This window comes from Rattus norvegicus, chromosome 15 (assembly GCF_036323735.1).
Source record: "Rattus norvegicus strain BN/NHsdMcwi chromosome 15, GRCr8, whole genome shotgun sequence".
Taxonomy (NCBI): Eukaryota; Metazoa; Chordata; class Mammalia; order Rodentia; family Muridae; genus Rattus; species Rattus norvegicus.
Window position 1 is genome coordinate 54,058,194 of NC_086033.1, and position 20,065 is coordinate 54,078,258.

General features: G+C 43.7%; 1 long non-coding RNA gene across 1 annotated transcript; it reads left to right on the forward strand.

The window, feature by feature from the left end:
- Positions 1-292: 292 nt before the first annotated feature.
- On the forward strand, positions 293-954 carry LOC134481987 (uncharacterized). Its single transcript, XR_010057951.1, has 2 exons — positions 293-443; positions 631-954. It is a non-coding gene; the product is annotated as an uncharacterized LOC134481987 (long non-coding RNA).
- The last annotated feature ends 19,111 nt before the right edge of the window (positions 955-20,065 follow it).

Sequence of the window (20,065 nt, forward strand, 5' to 3'; positions counted from 1 at the left end):
TGCTAGTTCTTTCTCAGTTTAGCTGCTATAAATGATTTACTGTAGCAGAAATATCAGTCACAGATGTCTCCACTGAAGATGTGGACGGTAGTAGCAAGGCCAGGGGCGGCTGTTCTAGACACAGTACTATTAGATAAAGAAAGAGGGAAAGTTCAGAATTCATGCAGTCAGGGACAGTATCAGCTGAGAGGCCCAGGGCCCTGGGAACCTGATGCTGAAGAAGTCATAATGGCCCTGCATCATCACCACACCGACCAGCACTTCTAGAATTTCTAGGAGCTTAAAGACTTGCAGTCAGGACCAAAGAAGACTTAAGCTGACATCTCACGGCATGGCTTGTCAGCCCTCTCATTTTACAGGTGGCAGAGCAGAGGCCAGAGGGATTGAATAGCAAAAAGCCACCCAGACCTCCCCAGCGGGAGGGTTGCACAGCAGGATGTAAGGTATATCAGACTTCAGGCCACACCCTCTGTAGGTCAGGAGCCCTGAAGTGTGCCCTCTCCTGTTACAACTTCTATTGTGAGTGACTGTTCTCAGAGCCAAGCAACCACCATCTTGGGGTGCTTAGCTGTTCCCCCTTGCAAAAGAATTATGCCAACCAGACTTGTTGGCTGTTTATATCCCCTTAAGGAGGAGTAGCGAGGGCATGAGAACCTAACCTGAGCATTCAGACCTCACCTGAGGATCCACTCTCTCTGTACCACCTGTCATAAACAACTCCGCCTTAATTGCTTGTGGTGGAAGTAGAGTACGTAGGCCAGGGAAGACTGGTGAAGAGGACTCCATCTGTGTAGCTACAGGAAAGCCCTCATCTCTCCTGGATAAAGGTCTTCCAGGTGTGGTCTATAGAAGAGGCCTACGTACAGCCCTGTAGGTAACCTCTCACCTATGTTCTGTAAAGAAGCCCAATAGACATCAATTCCTTGAAATGAACATTAGAATTGTGCCTCCGTTTGCCATTGGGAATTTTTTTTAAAAACTAGTAGCTACTGCTTGTGAGAAGAAATTCCCTAGGAAGGAATTTGAGCTACCACTAGGGTAGCCTCCTCTTGGGTGGGAAGTCAAGAATGAGTGGCTGGACTTTACCTTCAAAGCTCTCAGCACAACCCCACAGTGCCTAGGAAGCTCCTGAACCCAGTGGGAGGTGACAGACTTTAGGGACAGATAGACTTGCCTCATGTGTGCCCTCTTCTAGTATTTTGAAAGTAACATAGCATGCGTTAGTGACCCCTGTCACCTCAGTTTCATTATGTATAAGATGTTTCCTGCATTAGACAATCCCCAGGGAAATTTTAACCTTCAAAGATCGCCTGTGACTCAGGCCCCCAGGGAAAGTGCAGAACAGAAGAAAATAGCTTTCTTCTTCAGGTAGGGGTGAGGGGGATGGGAATTGGGGAACACCAGTACCCAGGGACCTGGAAAGGGAGGAGGAAGCCTCAGTCTGAGGGAGGAAGGATCCCTGAAGACTAGGAATAGAGTACACATTAGAGAAACCCAGAGGAGGTCTTCTATGCTGTCCTTCCCCATCCCTTGCTTGGAGTACCACCCCAGTAGCACTGAAGCTCATGGCTAGCTCTTATCTAGTCCTTACACTTGTTGCCAACATGTCTTTGAACATGAGATTTACAACTTCAGAGGAATGCAGTTTCCCAGAAATTGACAAAGGCCAGTTGGTATAGGATAGGGCTGTATCCCTCCCCTGCACTAATGTACACATCAAGATGTGGAGACAGGAATTCCACTAACCTTATCTTTGAGCCAACTGTGCTGATGGTTACAAGCAGTAGAACCCGTGGCACCCAGAGCCACAGCTGTGACATGATGGAGTAGCAGCAAGGAAAGGCCGAGCCAGCGGATGTGTTGGACCCGGCCCTGTTGATAAAGAGCTTAAGATGCATGGTGTGAAATCTGAACCAGACTGTCTCTCCCCCAGTGTCCAGGGAAACGTGGCCTCCCCGAGAGTACAGAGTGGGAGGAGCAGGGCCTGGGCTGTCCTTCAGAAGAACAGGCTAGCATCCAGCTCCATCCCCGGGAGATGCTGGCTAAGGGATTCCGGGGGAGTCTTTATCCTTTCTTTATATTTCCTTATGCAAAGGGAGGTAAAGAGAGAGCCAACTCAATAGACTGAAGGAGGCCTCTTCATAGCAAGTACCTTCCTCCTCTGGAGAATTCCACATCCTTCATCTCTTCATATGCTAACTTAAAACATTAAAAGGGAACATTTGCAGCAGATGGAGACCATTGCAGAAAGCTGCAACTGATCACAATGCAGAGGACAACTAGCCTGTGGGGTGTCCACCTCAAAATGATATATCTACAGTACAAACCCGTACCACTAAGACTTAGGGAACATCGTGGAAGAGGGAGAGGAAAGATTGAGAAGGACCAGCCAGGGCATCAAGATAGTGTCTTCTAGAGATGGGGACAAAAGAGGACTTGAAATAGAAGCTGTTAAGGAGGAAGGGCATGGACCTGGGAGGAGGGTAGACCTGACAGGATGGTGCACCTGGGAGGAGTTGGGGGCAGTGAATATGATCAAAATACGCTGCATGAAATTCTCAAAGGATTAGTAAAAATAAGTCGACACGCTAATATTCACGGAGGAAATCTAATGGGACCTGTTATTCCTAGACGAAGAGCTACAGACAATGAAAGACTACTAGGAAGGGGAGAGTTAGTCTTCCCCAGAGATTATCCCCCTAACTGATTATCCAATACTGAGTGGTCAGTCCTAAAACATATATACAAGCAACACTAAGTGGACTCAGCAAGTTATATCTATGTATTTGTGTGTGTGTGTGTGTGTGTGTGTGTGTGTATACACAAATACATACATTTAACAGTAAGAATTAAAAAGAGGACATGAATTGAGGGTGAGACCTAGGAAAGGTTAGAGACAGGAAAGCTAAAATGATATAGTCATATTTTAAATAAAAATAAACAAACTTTAAAATTTTTTTAAAGAAACAAGAATTGACTTGAAGCCAGTAATGGAGGACCTGTTGTGAGTTCCCAAGTCTCTGTGAACACAGTGGAATGCGAGCATGAAGTACTGCTATCGGACAAGTCAGAAGGCAGGCGGGTGGACAGGCACACAAAGTCCAGCAGCTACTGCGCTCCTAGCCTTCCTTTGACATCTTAGGGACCCAAGCCAAACTGTCTTCAGTGGTTTTTCAGACTACCTCAAAACACAGGATTACTGTGCATTTCTCCTGCTGGGATAGGTATAATCTTACTCCTGAGTGGGAGGGGTGAAAAAAGAGAGGGTTGCTTATGTAACATCTTCCTGGGGTGTCACTTTTATTGCAAGGCTAAGAAGATATGAGTTGAAGTAGTGGTCCAAGGTATTTCAAGGTGGCTGAGTAAGACACCCAGAACTGACCTTGTCCAGAAAGAAGAAGCCAAGCAACAGATATAAACTGCACTGTGCAAACTGCCCATGGTAGAACACTGGAAACCAGCAGGAGGCGAGGAAAATCCTTGAAGAGTCAGGGGCTGCAGCAATAGTGTAAGAGCATCTGTGATGCCGGCTCATGTAGGGGAAGAAAGGGTGGGGAAGGGGGACGTCTCAGCAAAGCCTATCGGTGTGTACACTGATGTTGGCAAGGTTCACAGCTCTCACAGACTTACAGTCTCCATAAGTAGCTAACCAGAGCTCTGCATAGCAGACAGGCTTTAGCAGACATTCACATCATTCCCCAGGGCCGCTATTAGATGTAAAAAGAGAGACACTATCTGAACTGCAATGCTCGGGGGTCAGGTACTTGTACATTGTTGTTGCTAAGGGTCCACATGTCTCACTGTCCTGGCTCAACAGGTGCTGCCCTTTCGTTCGTTCGTTCGTTCGTTCGTTCCTTCCTTCCTTCCTTCCTTCCTTCCTTTCTTCTTTTTCTTTCTTCCCTCCTTTCTTTCTTTCTTCCCTCCTTTCTTTCTTCCCTCCTTCCTTCCTTTCTTTCTTTCTTTCTTTCTTTCTTTCTTTCTCTCTTTCTTTCTTTCTTTGAGAGGGAGTACCATGTAGCACAAGCTGGCTTCCAACTCATTATGTAGAGACTGGCCTTGAATGCCTGAACCTCCTGAATTGATGCCCCAATCATTGGAATTGTAGGCATGCACCACCGTCAGCTTTCTTAGTTTAAATTAATAAATTTATTGGCATTAGGGAGTGAGGTCAGGATATGTCTGTGAGCCACATGTCTAGCTCTTCCCTTCTTTTTCATCTGCTTTTGTTCATCTGCACAGGACATGATGGAAAATAATTTACATAAAGAAAGGGTTTAATTTTCAGTCTGCCACAGAGTGAAAAGGCCTGAGAGACCAGGGATGCTAACCAACCACACTGACAGGACAACACTTTTCCTGTTCTTCTCAGCCCACACCGATGCCAAGGGTTTCACAAAGCTACACCTTAGAAAACATACCTGTCAGACAGATTTCTCTGATAACACACTGCATCCTCCCTATGCTTCTCTTATGCCTCTTAGCAAAAGGATTGGAGAGATAAACTTTTTGGGGGGGAGGGTCTCACTGTGTAACCCTTGGTGGCCTGGAACTCACTATATAGCTCAGGATAGCCTCAAACTCCTGGAGATCCACTCCAGAGTGGATAAATTCTTAAGGGAGTGAACTTCCAGTGCCTTTCATATGCTGGGGTTTAAAGTATGTGCCATGATGCCCAGCCAAAGCGGATGGTGTTTTAAATCAAGGTTTCTCAGATTGATTTTCCCTCAAGCCCCGGCACATGCAGACTCAGTGGACTCTTTGATTTTATTTTTATTTTGTTTTTAGTTTATCATTAACTATTTTTTTCACTGACTTTTCTGATTTCCCTCCTATGTCTTTTCTTCCCTCCTATGTCTAAGTGTTCATTTTATTTCCTGTAGAGACGATCAGAAAAGCACAAGGTATGTCAGGGTATTAAAGAATCAAAGAAAATCTAAATAAATAACCCTCTAGATCTTCGACCATGTTTATCCTCCTAGGAGATGGTTGTCCTGATACAGAACTTGAAGTTCAGAGGTGTTGGTGTCATTTCTATGGAGAGAGAAGATAGCCTAGGTGACACCAAATCCACAGCCCTGACTTTAAGCCCTTCTCTGTGTGGTGGGTATCTCAATAACAGAATTAGAGAGAATCTAGAGAATGGGAGTGAAGTCAGCAGAAGCAGAGGAGAGAACGGTTTCGGCAGAGCAGACGAACAGTAGCACAGGCTGGGCAGCATAGGCAATCTAGAGAGGAGACCGATCGCTTCTCGGCCTTTTGGCTAAGATCAAGTGTAGAGAGGAGACCGGTTGAGGACATTTAGAACAAGTTTGATAACAATACTATAGGGCCTAAGGACCCAAGATAAGCAGAATTCACACACTGAAAATCAATGGTCTTACCCACCTACCCACAAATTTAGTTTGGTATCAGAGTGTGGCAGCAATATCTTGGAACACATCCTTCAAGAAGTTTCCTAAGCTGATGGCCTTGAGGAGGCCTCCACTGAACCCTGCATAAGAGTAAGTGGGAGGGCATGGAGGGAATTCTACAGTTTTGAGAAAGGTAGTGGTCACTGCTCCCAGATGACTATCTCCTATTAGAGAAGCAGTTCTCAGTCTGTGGGTCTCAACCCCTTTGGTGTCGAGCGACCCCTTTCACAAGGGTCACCAAAGACACAGATTATCCAAAGCAAAATTAGTTATGAACAATAACAATTTTATAGTTGAGGGTCACCACAACATGAGGAACTATATTAAAGGGTTGCAGCCTTAGGAAGCTTGAGGACCACTAAAGGATGTTAGAGGTAGGGGTTAATGATTTAAGTGCCAGGCTTCGGTCTGGGCAGTCCAGCAATGCTTGTCTGAAAAGAAAAAGGCCAAGAATGTGGTAACTCTTCAGTGCACAAAGCCGATATCTCAGCAGTCCCAATTTTGTGTGGAATCAGAGGATTCCTAGAGAGACGATGGTTTTCAGTTTGCACTCGAATCCTAATGTTAGATTTAATGCTGGCCTGGCCATAGCAACAGGATAGACAACCTTGCTAGAGAGGGCAAGTAGGCAAAAAAGCAAAACTTTTTTCTACGTACTTTCCTGAGACAGTACCAGAAAGCCCATATTTAGGAAAGTAGTCCGACTAAGAAAATCCCTCACAGGAGTGCCAAGTAATTTGGATTTCAGTTGCTTCCAGATGCAGTCAAGTTGACACCAAGATGAGCCATCACAGATAGTTTATGGGGCTCTTTGAAGATGGGATTTTTTTTAAATATTTTAATCTCTTTGAGAAGGGCATTAACACATGTCATACTTTGCCCCTGAAGTGGAATTATCATAAATGCTGAATGCCGTATTATACATAGCAAGGGTACTTATGAGCAATTGTTTAATTTAGTGTGTACTCACAAAGCATGTCCTCTTGTTTTTGTGGAAAATGCAAAGTGATGTATGAAGACATAAACTCCTTCTTGAAGTACACATGTCAACTGTTGCTGTGTCTTTGCATTTCCCCACATGACGATAAAGACAGGACATCTAAAGAGCATGTGAGATTGGATACCCAAATAGTTTGGTTTTCAACGCATGTAAGATAGTTGATTTTAAATGTCAGCTTGCCATAATTTAGAGATGCCTGAGAAGAACATTTCAACTAAGGAATTCTGTAGATCAGGCCAGACCATCTGTGGGGCATTCTCTAGCTGCCTTCGCTGATGTGGAAAGACTCTCCCTAAATGTGCTCAGCACCCTCTTACAGCAGCCCAGATGACAGAAGATTCCAAGGAAGGATTTGCTTTTGTTGATTTGTCTTTCCCTCTTGCTTCAGAATGCATTTACATGGATGCTGTAATAAACCAGCCAGAAGGAGATCTTAGGCTTCCAAGCCACCTTATAGTAAAAACAAACTAGGTTCCTTCCTTCCTGTTTCTGATTAAATCTGTTTCTCAAGGATTGGACTGGCCTCACCTACAATCTTAAATCGCAAATAGTTCTGTACTGCCTGTTCCAAGAAACTGCAACCAGGCCTTTGCTTCAAACGGTTATTTTGACCAGCAATGGCTACCTTGTCATAGCTACCTGTTGCTATGACTACTTAACTATCATGTCTTTGTTTCAGGAGATCATTGAGACTAACTTGTTCTGCTTATGTTCTGCCCCTGCCGACCAAATCACCCCATTTAGAATTCCCCTAAACCTTAGTTTTAAAAACCTTGTCTTCTCCATATGTACAACAATGCCAAGCAACCAGAGCTTCCAGGGACTAAGCCCCTATCCAAAGACTATACATGGACTGACCCTGGACTCTGACCTCATAGGTAGCAATGCATATCCTAGTAAGAGCACCAGTGGAAGGGGAAGCCCTGGGTCCTGCTAAGAATGAACCCCCAGTGAACTAGACTGGTGGGGGGAGGGCGGCAATGGGGGGAGGGTTGGGAGGGGAACACCCATAAGGAAGGGGAGGGGGGAGGGGGATGTTTGCCCGGATACCGGGAAAGGGAATAACACTTGAAATGTATATAAGAAATACTCAAGTTAATAAAAAAATATATATATAAAAAAAACCAAAAAACAACAACAACAACAAAAAAAAAAACCTTGTCTTCCTTATATTTAGTGCTGACCTCTTGGATCCCACTGACAGGGGGCACATGAGTTTAAAAGCTTGCTCTAATTTATTTGGCAATGATGATTTGGGTTGGCGGTCTTTCTTCTTGAATCTTTGGGATTAACCTCCACTTTGGTGATTTGAGTACGCTTCCCATGGGAAGTGGCACTGTGAGGAGGTGTGGCATTATTGGAAGAAGAATAGCCTTGTTAGAGGAAGTGTGTCACTATGGAGGTGGGGCTTTTAGGTCTCATATATATGCTCAAGTCTGGCCAATGTGATCCAGAGTCTCCTCCTGGCTGGCTGCAGATCAAGAAGTAGAACTCTTGGCTCTTCCAGCACCACGTCCACCTGCCTGCTGCCATGCTTCCCGCCATGATGACTCAATCTTTGAGCTGTAAGCCAGTCCCAATTAAATGGTTTCTTTTATAAGAGTTGCCTTGGTGATGGTGTCTTGTCACAGCAGTAGAAACCCCGACTAAGAAGACACTTAAGACACCAAGTTATTTTACAAGGTCAAAATAAATTCATTTCTCTTTAAAAAAAAACAAAAACTTAAATTTGATCAGGGTCTTGATCTGTTTTCTGGACTTTGACATGTTCTACACCCTATACCCTGAGTTCTACCCTGCCAAATAATTTTGAAATGTTCAGCCAAGTCCCTACGTAACCAAAATTCCACTAGAAATCGCTCAACCCTTGGAAAAAAAACAAACAAACCTAGCCTTGCAGTTTGAGGACTAATATAAACCCCACCTTCTTCCGTATTGGATGCTATTTTTGTAAACCCCGCTTTAGAGAGATAGTCCTGTCTGGCAGAAAATAAAACTTGCATAATTTGACCAAAGAATTTTGGTAATGGTCTTTACTCTCTGTCAGTGGGATTAACATTATCTGCATCTGGGGGAGAACAAGGGAGAGCAATGGCCCTTAGGTGAGGGTCCTTTGACTTCTATTGGGACGGACAGCAGCTCCATTGTGATCACCAGTAACCTAGCTGCTTCAGTTTTTATTCTGCTCAATTAGTTGTCATGGCTACCTGACCAAGACTGCTAACCTAGTTATCATGAGGAAGAACTTTACACTGTGGTGAGAACGAAAACTCAGATGAAACTTTTTTATTGTCTTGAAGCGTTATGATGAAATTGCAGACTGTTTTATATGTGCACTAAAGTGGATTTTTTTTCTCTCTCTCTTCAGTAAACATTAAAATCCTCTTGTATATGGCACTGAGCTTAAATTTGTGTGCTACTGTGAATATTCAAATAACAAGAATCTGGTCCTCACCTCAAGGGATTGCTTTGCAGCCTGTTGAAGAGGCAGACATGGGAAAAATAGATCAAAATACAAAGTTGACTGCTAGTCCTGGGAGCTGTCACGTCATCCCGGAGGAACAGACAGACCCAGGCAGGCTGAGCTACACTCTACTGCACTTAGCTGAATTTCCTCACATCTACACATCTGAGAAACAGGCTTCTGAACAGGTGCAGGTTTTCCAGAGAACTTTCAGTTCTGGATTGTTCTGACACCATGTTAGCACAATGTAAATACTGTGTGTTCACTGACTGTGGTGGTTTGAATAGGTTTGGCCCCCAAATATTCAAGGGTACAATGCTTGGCACTATGAGGAGATGTGACCTTATTAGAGTAGGTGTGCCCTTATGTCACAGTGTAGGCAGGCTTTGAGGTCTTCTATGCTTAAGCTCCGCCCAGTGTGGAATCATAGCTTCCTCCTGTCTACCTCAGAGGACAGTCTCCTCCTTGTTGCCTGCAGATGAAGATGTAGAACTCTTGGCTCCTCCAATACCATGTCTGCCTGGATGCTGTCATGCTTCCCTCCATGACAATAATGGACTAAACCCCTGAAACTGTAAGCCAGCCCCAATTAATGTTGTTCTTTATAAGAGTTGCCTTGTTCATGGCGTCTCTTCAGAGCAATGGAAACCTTAACTAAGACATTGACATATCACAGGACTTTGAATTGTTGAAAATCCTAAAACTGTCTATCCTCCTTACTGTTAGTGTGTGCAAGTAATAACATCATCTGAAAGGCTACAGTTTGAAGTCTTGATAGGCACAAGGCAACCTACAGTAGCCACGGGAAGCAGGAAATTTTAACCTTCAAACTCACCACATAAATTCTTTTAATCATGAGAAATGAACATAACAACTTAAAATGTAAATATTGTTCAAGAAATTGGTCGAAATTCTTTTCTTGTTGACAAAGAACGCAATCTGGTGCCATGATATTTTTTAAGGCATTCCATTGCTATACAGAGGGAATGCAGCTGCTGCTGCAACGTGGGCCACAGGTTAGACAGTGAGCTTATTTGCTGAGGCAGAATTCCTAGGAAGAACAGAATCTTTATTCACCTGTGTGAGCCTCTGTGGGAAGGCTCCTGCCTCTGTGTGAGCTTGCAAAAGGAAAAGGAAAGAACTTTTACAACACCCTAGATGGGCTGGTGCTCTAGTGCATACGGTCTCTGAGTGGAAAATGGGGACATGACCATTCCAAGGTATTGTTGACAAGGTTTATTGTAGATATGAGAGAGAGAACAGCCAGAGGCATCTGGAAGGGTTCAGACTGAACATGTTCTGCAAACTGAACTGAGGGTGGGGCTGGGGGTGTGGACTGCAAGCAGGCCAACAGAGATCCAGGAGTGGAACCTGTTATGAAATGTGATATGCCAGTGGGTAGGAGTACCTGGATGTTCCATGTCAAGGTAACTGAGAAATCACCGCCATGTGACAGACCTGGTATAAGGAAGGTTTATTTCGGGGAAAGGGAGGGAAATGAAGATCTGGAGAAGGGGTAGAGGCAGACAGAAGGGAACAGAGCCAGAGTTCAGAGAAGCGGGAACAGAAGAGGAAAGAGAGGAGAGCGGCAGAGAGAGAGGGAGGGGGGAGGGGAGGGGAGGAGCCAGCAATCCTTTTTATATATTGTACCTGGCTAGCACGAGGCAGCGCCTAGGTGTAAGCTGCTGCTAGGTCCCTGTGAGGTGCCCAGTGGAATCGCCTGTAAGCCAACAGAGGGGCCAAGGGGCCCGGAGGGGTATAGCCAAAATGGCTGAGATTATATAGGGAAAAGAAGCTGGGGGAAGGGTACAGGAAGCCCAGCCCAGGCCCTCAGCAGTAGACATTTAGGGTGGGAAGCAGGGTGAGGAGTGCTGGGAGGACCCACAGGTACTGGGACTTGTTTTTCTTTGAGACCTAACAGTCTACCTACAGTTTATTGCTTAAAAAAAAAAAAAAAAAAAAAGCCTTGTGAGACTGAGCCTAACTCAGTCAGGGATGGCAGAGATTGGAAGTACAAACAAACTTTCTCAGCAGTCAGTTCCTCCAGCGATTCAGTGACAAGCAGCGAGGAGGCTGCCTAATCTCTTTTGTCTTGAGTTTACCCCGTCTCCGCCCCCATTTGAAAAACTGAATTTTCCCAGCAGAGGGTCTGTCAGCTGTTGGCAAAGGATTGGCTTGGTTTTGTTGTCCTTTAAGACTGCTGACTGCTTGTGACTTAGAGGAGCAGCCCAACAACCACTCCCAGAGACTTGATGGCGAGCAAACAGCTGTTTACCACAGGACCATTTTTGTGAATGAATGTCTCATTACTGGTGATGTGCTGTGCTTGCGAGGTTGATGAAGGTGCATTAACTTCCTTCATTTGATGCCTATCTCAGCCAGAACCAAACTGCCGAGCCAGGGAAATTGTGCTGAGTTAGCTGATGCTCACGTTGCGATGATATCACAACGATATTTAGAAGTGTCCTTCCCCCCAACCCCAATCCCCGCAATCCATTTTAACTTTTTCATGTTTGCTTTGCAACATATTTCACAGACCCACCAATTGGCGGTGAGTGAGGTGATGCTGGGATTCCGTGCCGAAGTTCTTTCGAAGTTTTAGGGAACAGTAGGGCATCTTTGACTTATAGGGTTTGAGAGCAACCGCGGTTAAATGCTTATGTTGGAGACTTCTTGATAGAATGAAAACTGGAGAAAGTCCCTTACAGAAATATTGGTGAACCAAGAATCCTGCCCAGGAGGATGAATTCCCCTTACCTGCAGGAAGACAGAGAGCAAAGAGCACCCAGCCGCTGCAATTCTCTTAAAGGCTCACTGTAGAATGTAGGTGTGATTTTCTACTCTTCTGAATATGTACTGTCAAACGCGGACAGATCAAGGTCTTAGGTCAAGCATTAACAGCTAAAATATTACTATACAAAGAAAAAAAAACTTCAAAAAATGCCCTTAAAAGAAAGTGAGTCCATTTCGGTTCTAACCAACCCCACCTTGACTTGAGGCCCCGGAGATGTGAGTGCTCTGGGGATATTTGATGCTATTGACTGTTACTGGGGCAGCTGCTAAGCTGACCTGAGGTAAGTAAGGCTTGGGAGGCCCTGTTTTCCACAGCTGAAAGGACACATCACCAGGAAAACCACCTGAACCCAGCCAATCCACCTCAGCCCAGCCTAGGCCAGCCACTAAGGAGAATGGATGCTCTGCCAGATCTTCAGGAGCCAAAAAGGAAGGCCAGTTGTGCCCAAAGTTTCCCGAGGGCCCACTTTCTAATGTGGAAGCGTCCCCAGGTTCTGAATAGGACTGTGAAAGTGGGAGCTCCGGAGTACCACACAGGCGGCTGGGCCCCATAATGCAGACCAAGCACACAGTGCACTTGAACTCATGGCTATCACCCTCAGATGGTGGGAAGACTTGGGTTCCCAGGACTGGAAGCCACAATTTCCCCCAGAATATTCGTGGTTTTGGAGAAGAAGCTATGTTCTTTCTCCATACATTAGGGCTTCGGGTATAGGACTTACGTCCTGGAGGTCCCACTCATGAAAACACGGAGACAGAGAGCAATGCTATAAGCAAGAGGTTTAATGATCCAGTCCATTGGGGTGGCCCTGTAATGGGAACAGAGGCGACCCCAAATGGCAAAAGCACACATTTTTTTTACACTTGTGGAGACAGCCTTGACCCTTACATTCATCAACAGTGAGACATTTTTGACATGAGGATGGGGGACTGCTAAGGGCCCTTCCCTTTTTGAGGTTAGCCTTTCCCTTTTCAAGGTTAGCTCATTCATGGGGAGAGGGGACTGCTAAGGGTGGTTAGCTCATTCCCTGGAACAGGGTGTTATCCTAAATTCTTTGGACTGTGAGTTAAAGTCCCAGCCACCTGGTATTTGCCTAAGGCGGCCTTTGTCCTTCAACTTTGAATCTTACATGGGGAAAACCCTGAATCAGCCTAGCCCTCACTAATGTCGGCATAGGCCTGTATCCCCAGCACTTGGGAAGTGGGGTCAGGAAGATCAGGAGCTACAGGAAACTTGCCTGTAAAAACAAACAAAAGGTTAAATTCATAAAAGCAGAAAGTAAAATCGTGGTTGTCAGTGCCTGAGGGAATGGATACTGGGGAGTTATTAGTATGTGGAATCTCAAGAGTTCTAAGGACTGATTGGGTATCAGCTGCACAGCAGTGTGGATGTACTGAGGGCTGCAGGAGCTGTGCTCTTGGGATGATTAAAATAACCAATTATGGGGGCTGGAGAGATGGCCCAGCGGTTAAGAGCACTGACTGCTCTTCCAGAAATTCTGAGTTCAAGTCCCAGCAACCACATGGTGGCTCACAACCATCTGTAGTGAGATCCGATGCCCTCTTCTGGGGTGTGTGAAGACAGCTGCGGTCTACTATAATAAATAATAAATAAATAATAAAATAACCAATTATAGCACATATGTTTTACTACTGTTGGCATTTTAAATGAAGTGATGCAAAGAAAAGGGAGACGAAGGAGACAGCAGCTCTTTACAATGTCATATCACTCATTTTGTAAGAGATAACTGTGCTGGGTAGTTTCATGTCAACTTGACACAAGCTATAGTCACAGAAGAGAAGGGAACCTCAATTTAGAAAATGCCCCACACATTCTAGCTGTGGGCAAACCTGTTAGGCATTTCCTTAATTAGTGATAGATGGGGGAGGGCCCAGTCCATTATGGATGAGGTCACCCCTGAGCTGGTGGTCCTGGATTCTATAAAAAAAAAAATCCATGAGCCATGGGGAGCAAGTCAGTAAGTAGCACCTTCTATGGCCTCTGTGTCAGTTCCTGCCTCCAGGTTCCTGCCTTGTTTGAGTTTCTATCCTGACTTCCTTCAATGATGAACAGTAATGTGGAAGTGTAAGCCAAATAAATCCTTTCCTCCCCATAATGTGTTGGTCATGGTGTTTCATCATAGCAGTGCTAACGTTAACCAGGACAACTAAAATGCTAACCACGTGGTTTAATTTTTAGTTGTGAAAGTTTGCTTTTCACTTGATTTTAACAAAAGACAAAGGTTGTATTTAGGACAATTAGAGGGTGTGTGTGTGTGTGTGTGTGTGTGTGTGTGTGTGTGTGTGTGTGTACATTCCCATAAACCAAACTAACTAGACAGGAATTCAGTTGGGCCACATATTCACATTCTAGTCACACCTCTAGCACAGGAAATATGCAGTAAAGAAGCATTGTGTGGTCAGGCTGTGAACCATTTCTGGGGGACAGGATCCCCACCACAGTAGAGAGCACTGAGCAGGCCCTGCAGTGCCTTCCCAGGCTTTCCTTTCTGGCCCTCCCTCTTCAGTGCAATTGTTTTCCAACCATGCTCCAGTTTGGTGCCAAAGTATGAGATGGAAGTCAAGTAAGAAAAAACATTACTCTTGACCCTGGAGAAGCTGAATACCTGGGCAGAAGGAAACAATCTGAAACAGAATTATTTAGGCATGTCATAGAAAATACAAATTTATGATCAAACAGCAGAAAGCCAGGCACTAGGCTTGTTTGACTGTAAAATAAAAGTTTAACTGAATCAAATGAAACCGATACGTATGAAAATGTTTCAAGGAAATATTATTTTATGAACCAGAATTTTCCTTCCTTTTTTGTGCTGGGGATTGGGCAGAAGACTTCTCTACCATTGAACTATATTTCTAGCCCCTAAAGCAGAACATTTAATATTTTTTACATTTATAATAAAGTACAATATGAAGGCATTAATCATAACAATAGCATTTAAGAAATAAATAAAACCTGGTCATTCTCATGGTGAAAGACCACTTACAACACTTTCTACTGAATGATCACTCCACTGGAGTAAACTCTACTTTGAATCCAATCTGAACTTTACCACTTCCTGTTTCTTCTCCTTGTAGGGTTTCTGTACAAATGTATCATCTGTAGTATATATGTTTGTGTGCTGTTTGTATAAAATCGATAAACCACATCTATGTAAGCATGACTCACTTTGCTGATTGATTCCTACCAGAAATCCCAAAATGTTCTCCAAGAGACTAATTTACCAGTAGTATATATATACTAGTAATTCTTTTAAAAATACTCATAAACTAAACTAAAAATTTCAGGAGAGGTTTCAGATACCAAATGACAGATCTCATATTTATAAACTGCTTCTCTCCTGAGACATAACAATGTTGCCATCCATTATGAGCAAAGCAGAAATGCAGAAACCTGGCTTGTTGAGATGGGGACTTGGATTAGAATGCCATTTTCAGAAGAGGGTAGAACTTGATCAAGCTGAGGCTTCTGTCTCCAAAGAACAAGGTCACCAAAATCCAATGAAGGGACAGCTTGATACCCTTCCCCAAAGCACACAAGTGCTATGTCATCTCTCGTCATCCTTACCTGAGGTAGAGTTGGGCTCCAGAATCCTCTGAATAGACTAAAACCCACAGGTTTTACATAACACTGCTGTCTTAGAATTCCACATGGGCAAACATTGCCCCAGAACACAAAAATCCCACCTTCCTTAGTTTATTACTTAGCAGTATCTACAGCATATTACAGAATGAGATGGGTAAAATATGTGCTTCTTTTAATTTGAGAATATCAGAATTCTTGGTAAAAGGATAACTAAGAAATATGAAAGAAGTATGAAAATAAGTTAAGAATAATGATATAACCTAGGCATGACAGCTCCTTTCTCTTAAATGCCTCTCTTTAGCATAGTTGTTTTTTTTTAGTACATTTTAATAATGTTGATAACTCAGCAAGTCGCAAGAGTCTGTCTGGTTGTAAATTGTCCTGGTAGGGAGGAAGAGTCGTGTTTTAATTGCATGGTCACGTAGGTTAAGAAGTCAGCCTGGTCTTCAGGATGTTTACAAAGCACTTTCAATATTTGCTGCTGATATAATTGGTTGTAGAGTAAACACAGTGAATATAGTTTATGCTCTGATTGCAGTGCATGTGCTGAAGATAGCTTTTAAGTCCTGGTGCTTCCCAGCAGCCCTCATGTTGCCGCTGTTTTGCGTTGGTCCCTCAGCAAGCTGTGTGGAAGGAAGGTTTGGTAGGCCAAGGAGGAAAGGAAACAGAAGAATTTGTTAAAGTATGTTATCTTAAACTCTCCCTGGAGAGGAGTTCCCTGATTATTAGAGAAATGTTGTATACTCAAACTTTATTTGTTCTTGCTGTATTTATCTTTAAAAATTACAAATAATTACATGAAAACCTATGTATTAGCTAAATATTCTTTATATTCACTACTGAATTGAGGAGGTCAGTTACAGTTCTGATTTTGACTGTCAAAGCCAGCATGGTCTTTAGGAATGAAATGTGAATCTAATGTAGGGTGTGAATTCTTAAATTCTCAGGGAAAGGGTTAAGAAAAGAAATCACTCCAGGTATTGCTCTTGGGGGGAATGCAATTAGATTTGCCCCTCTCTACTTACTGCACACACATGAGTTCTTCTGTTCTCTGTCTGTCTCTCTCTCTCTCTGTCTCTGTCTCTGTCTCTCTCTCTGTCTCTGTCTCTCTCTCTCTCTCTCGCTCTCTCTCTCTCTCTCTCTCTCTCACACACACACACACACACACACACACTCATGTACACACAAGTACATGCTCGCACACACCCTAGTATAACTTGCACCAGCACCTATCTCTAAGCTGTCCCTTTCCCTCATACTATTAATCTTTATCCTAACACAGAATAATTTCAACATAAAACTGATTCTCTAAGAACATGGGAACAATTATTTTGTGGTACAACCCTATCTTTTGAGTCAAGATTATTGGCTACATTTATAGCATACTTAAGAATTTTTTTAAAAAGTCTTACACCTTGTTATCTCATCAGCTCCCAGAGGTAGGTCCTACTTGTTTTATGTGTAAGAAATGTGAGTCATAGGACAGTGAAGTGATTTATATTTAGTCATTTAGTGATTTATATGGAAAACTGTGGAAAAAGAGCTGACACACCCACTTCACACATCCCCCGCCCCAATGAACCACTTCTGAAGCCCTCATCATCACCAAAGGACTTCATTGGGTCCCCTTTAAAAATAGTCTATGAAATTAAGTACTCAAAACGTCCTATCACTTAACACATTCTACATTGTTCATTAGATATGTAGAAGAGGTATGTATTGAATATTGATTAAAGTCGTTGTCTTAGGGTTTTATTCTGTGAAGAGATACCATGACCAAGGCAACTCTTGTAAAAGAAAATATTTAATTGGATTGGGTTTACAGTTCATTATCATCATGATGGGAGCCATGATGGCATGCTGGCAGACAGGTGTGGAACTGGAGAAGGAGCTGGGAGTTCTACATCTTCATCTGCAGGCAGCAGAAGGAGACTGTGAGCCATACTGGGCCTAACTTGAGCATATGAGAGCCAAATCCTGCCCCCCACAGTGAGACACTTCCTTCAACAAATCCACACCTACTCCAACAAGGCCACACCCACTCCAACAAGGCCACACCCACTCCAACAAGGCCACACCTCCTAATAGTGCCACTCCCTAAGTTCCAAGCATTCTTTGGGAGCCATTCCTATTCAAACCACCACAATCCTGTTTCAGTTTTTGCGAATTTTGTACAAAGGTTGTATGTCCCTGATGACAGGGACCATGAGTGACTGGGAAGCCTGAGCCCTTCAAAATGATGATGGTGAGGTGCTACATAGATGCCAAGGACCGGAGTGTATTTGGCAGTGTGTTTGCTTTATCTTCCCACCTCCACCACACAGGTTGTTTTCTCAGCCCTTGAAACCCTGACAAAGCTTCCCATTGTCTTGTCGTCTTATTCAGCTGGTGTTTTCTATATAGTCTTGAACAGACAGAGTCCTGTCTGCCTACTGTTTAGAAGATTGCAAATGGATAAGGACAATGGACTTGGTAATTCAGACATTCTTTTTTATGTACTAATTTCATTGCTTTCAGATGAATACTCCAATGTCGTGTTACTAGACCATGTGTTGTTTTTAAAAGTACCCATCACACTGTTATTTCATAGTGCTTATACTAACTCTGAGTATTGAACATTGTCCAATCATTTCAAACTTCCACAAATTATTCATTAATGTAATTTCAGCATAATGGTTTATTTTCTGTTGACAGGCAACCACAATTCACAATTGCTGAAGGTTCCTAATCATGCTACACTTACTAAATTGAAATATTATAAACATATTAAAGAGCTGTTTTCAGGGGTTGGGGATTTAGCTCAGCGGTAGAGCGCTTGCCTAGCAACCGCGAGGCCCTGGGTTCGGTCCCCAGCTCCAAAAACAAAAAAAAAAAAACAAAAAAACAAAACAAAACAAAAAAAAACAACAAAAAAAACCCAAAAGAGTTGTTTTCAATAAAGTTTGGAATAATAAAATTTTTAGACTGACCTATTATTTCATATCCACTAAGCAGATCACTTCAAACCAGCCTTGCTTTAGGTGGTAGATGTTAGCATTCCTTCTAGGCTCCGCCCTACAGTTACCTGGCAACAGCCTTGTATGCGTGACTCAGTATAAAAGGGGCTGTTGCCCCCTCCTATCTCTCTTACTTTCTTAAACTCTTACTTTCTCTTTTTTTATTGGATATTTTTTTATTTACATTTCAAATAGCATCCCCTTTCCCAATTTCCCATCCATAAACCTCCTATCCCATCCTCTCTCCCTCTTCTTCTATGAGGGTGTTCTCCCACCCAACCACCCACCTCTTCCTGCCCCCCTGCTCTGACATTCCCCTACACTGGGGGTGTCCAGCCTTGGCAGAACCAAGGGCTTCTCCTCCCATTGGTGCCCAACAAGGCCATCCTCTGCTACATATGCAGCTGGAGCCATGGGTCATTCCTGTGTACTCTTTGGGTGGAGGTTTAGTCCCTGGGAGCTCTGTTGGTTGCAAGCCCCTTCAACTCCTTCAATCCTTTCTCTAACTCCTCCAATGGGGACCCCCATTCTCAGTTCGATGGTTGGCTGCAAGCATTCACCTCTGTATTTGACATGCTCTGGCAGAGCCTCTCAGGAGACAGCTATATCAGGCTCCTGTCAGCATGCACTTCTTGGCATCAGCAATAGTGTCTTGTTTTGGTGGCTGTATGTATATGGGTTGGATTGCCAAGTGGGGCAGGCTCTGAATGGCCATTCCTTGGGTCTCTGCTCCAAACTTTGTCTTCATATCACCTCCTATGAATATTTTTGTTCTCCCTTTTAAGAAGGAGTAAAGCATCTGCACTTTGGTCGTCCTTCTTGAGCTTCCTGTGGTCTGTGGATTGTATCTTGGGTAATTCAAGGTTTTGGGCTAATAACTCTCTTACTTTCTTCCCTCTCTGTGCCTTCTTTCCCCCATTCCCTTTCCTCCTTCCTTTCCGTGTGTTCATGGCAGGCCTATTCTCTCTCTCTCTCTCTCTCTCTCTCTCTCTCTCTCTCTCTCTCTCCCTCTCTCTCTCTTTCTCTCTGCCTTTCTCTGTCTCTCCTCCCTCCTCATCTCTCCTGCCCAAGTGCTTAATAAACTCTATTCTATACTCTACCCATCACCTGGCTGGTACCTGGGGAGAAGGGATGCCTCAGCATAGACTAGCAGAAGTACCCCCTTCTACTGCACCACACCCCACTCTACCAAATATATCCCTGGCTTCCTCTTCTTTTTTATAAAACACAGCAGTAGAAATTTTAATATACTGAGGTAGGAAGAATTCATTGGCCCTTTTCTGAGGTTTGTGTGTGTGTGTGTGTGTGTGTGTGTGTGTGTGTGTGTGTGTGTGTTCTGGGCAGTGAGCTCAGGTCTCCAGGCCTATACAGCAGAGAATTTAATTGCTGAGCCATTTAACTGGCACTAATCTTGCAGACAAAAAACCTTGGGCACTATTACGATTGATTTTTGGAAACGGAGCACAGATTAATAACAGAAAAGCTGTGATGATTTTTCAGAGTTTTTGTGAATGCTCTCTCCCAGGCAGAAAAGCAGATCAGAAACAACAGCAGAACAGTCTGCTGCTGCCCTTACCTTAATCCCACTGCTACTCCCAATCGATAGTAAAAAAAAAACCACAGGATTAACAGGAAAAATGCAGCACCTCCTTCAAAATGGTAGTTAAGAAGCAATCAATGTGTCTGTGGTTATGTTTTAAGACAGTTTGATCATTTTATTATCAATTTATATGTGTTTATCTGTTTATTTGGCCGAAGCAGTAGACAGAGAGGGAAGAGGGGGAGAAAAGTAGGGAA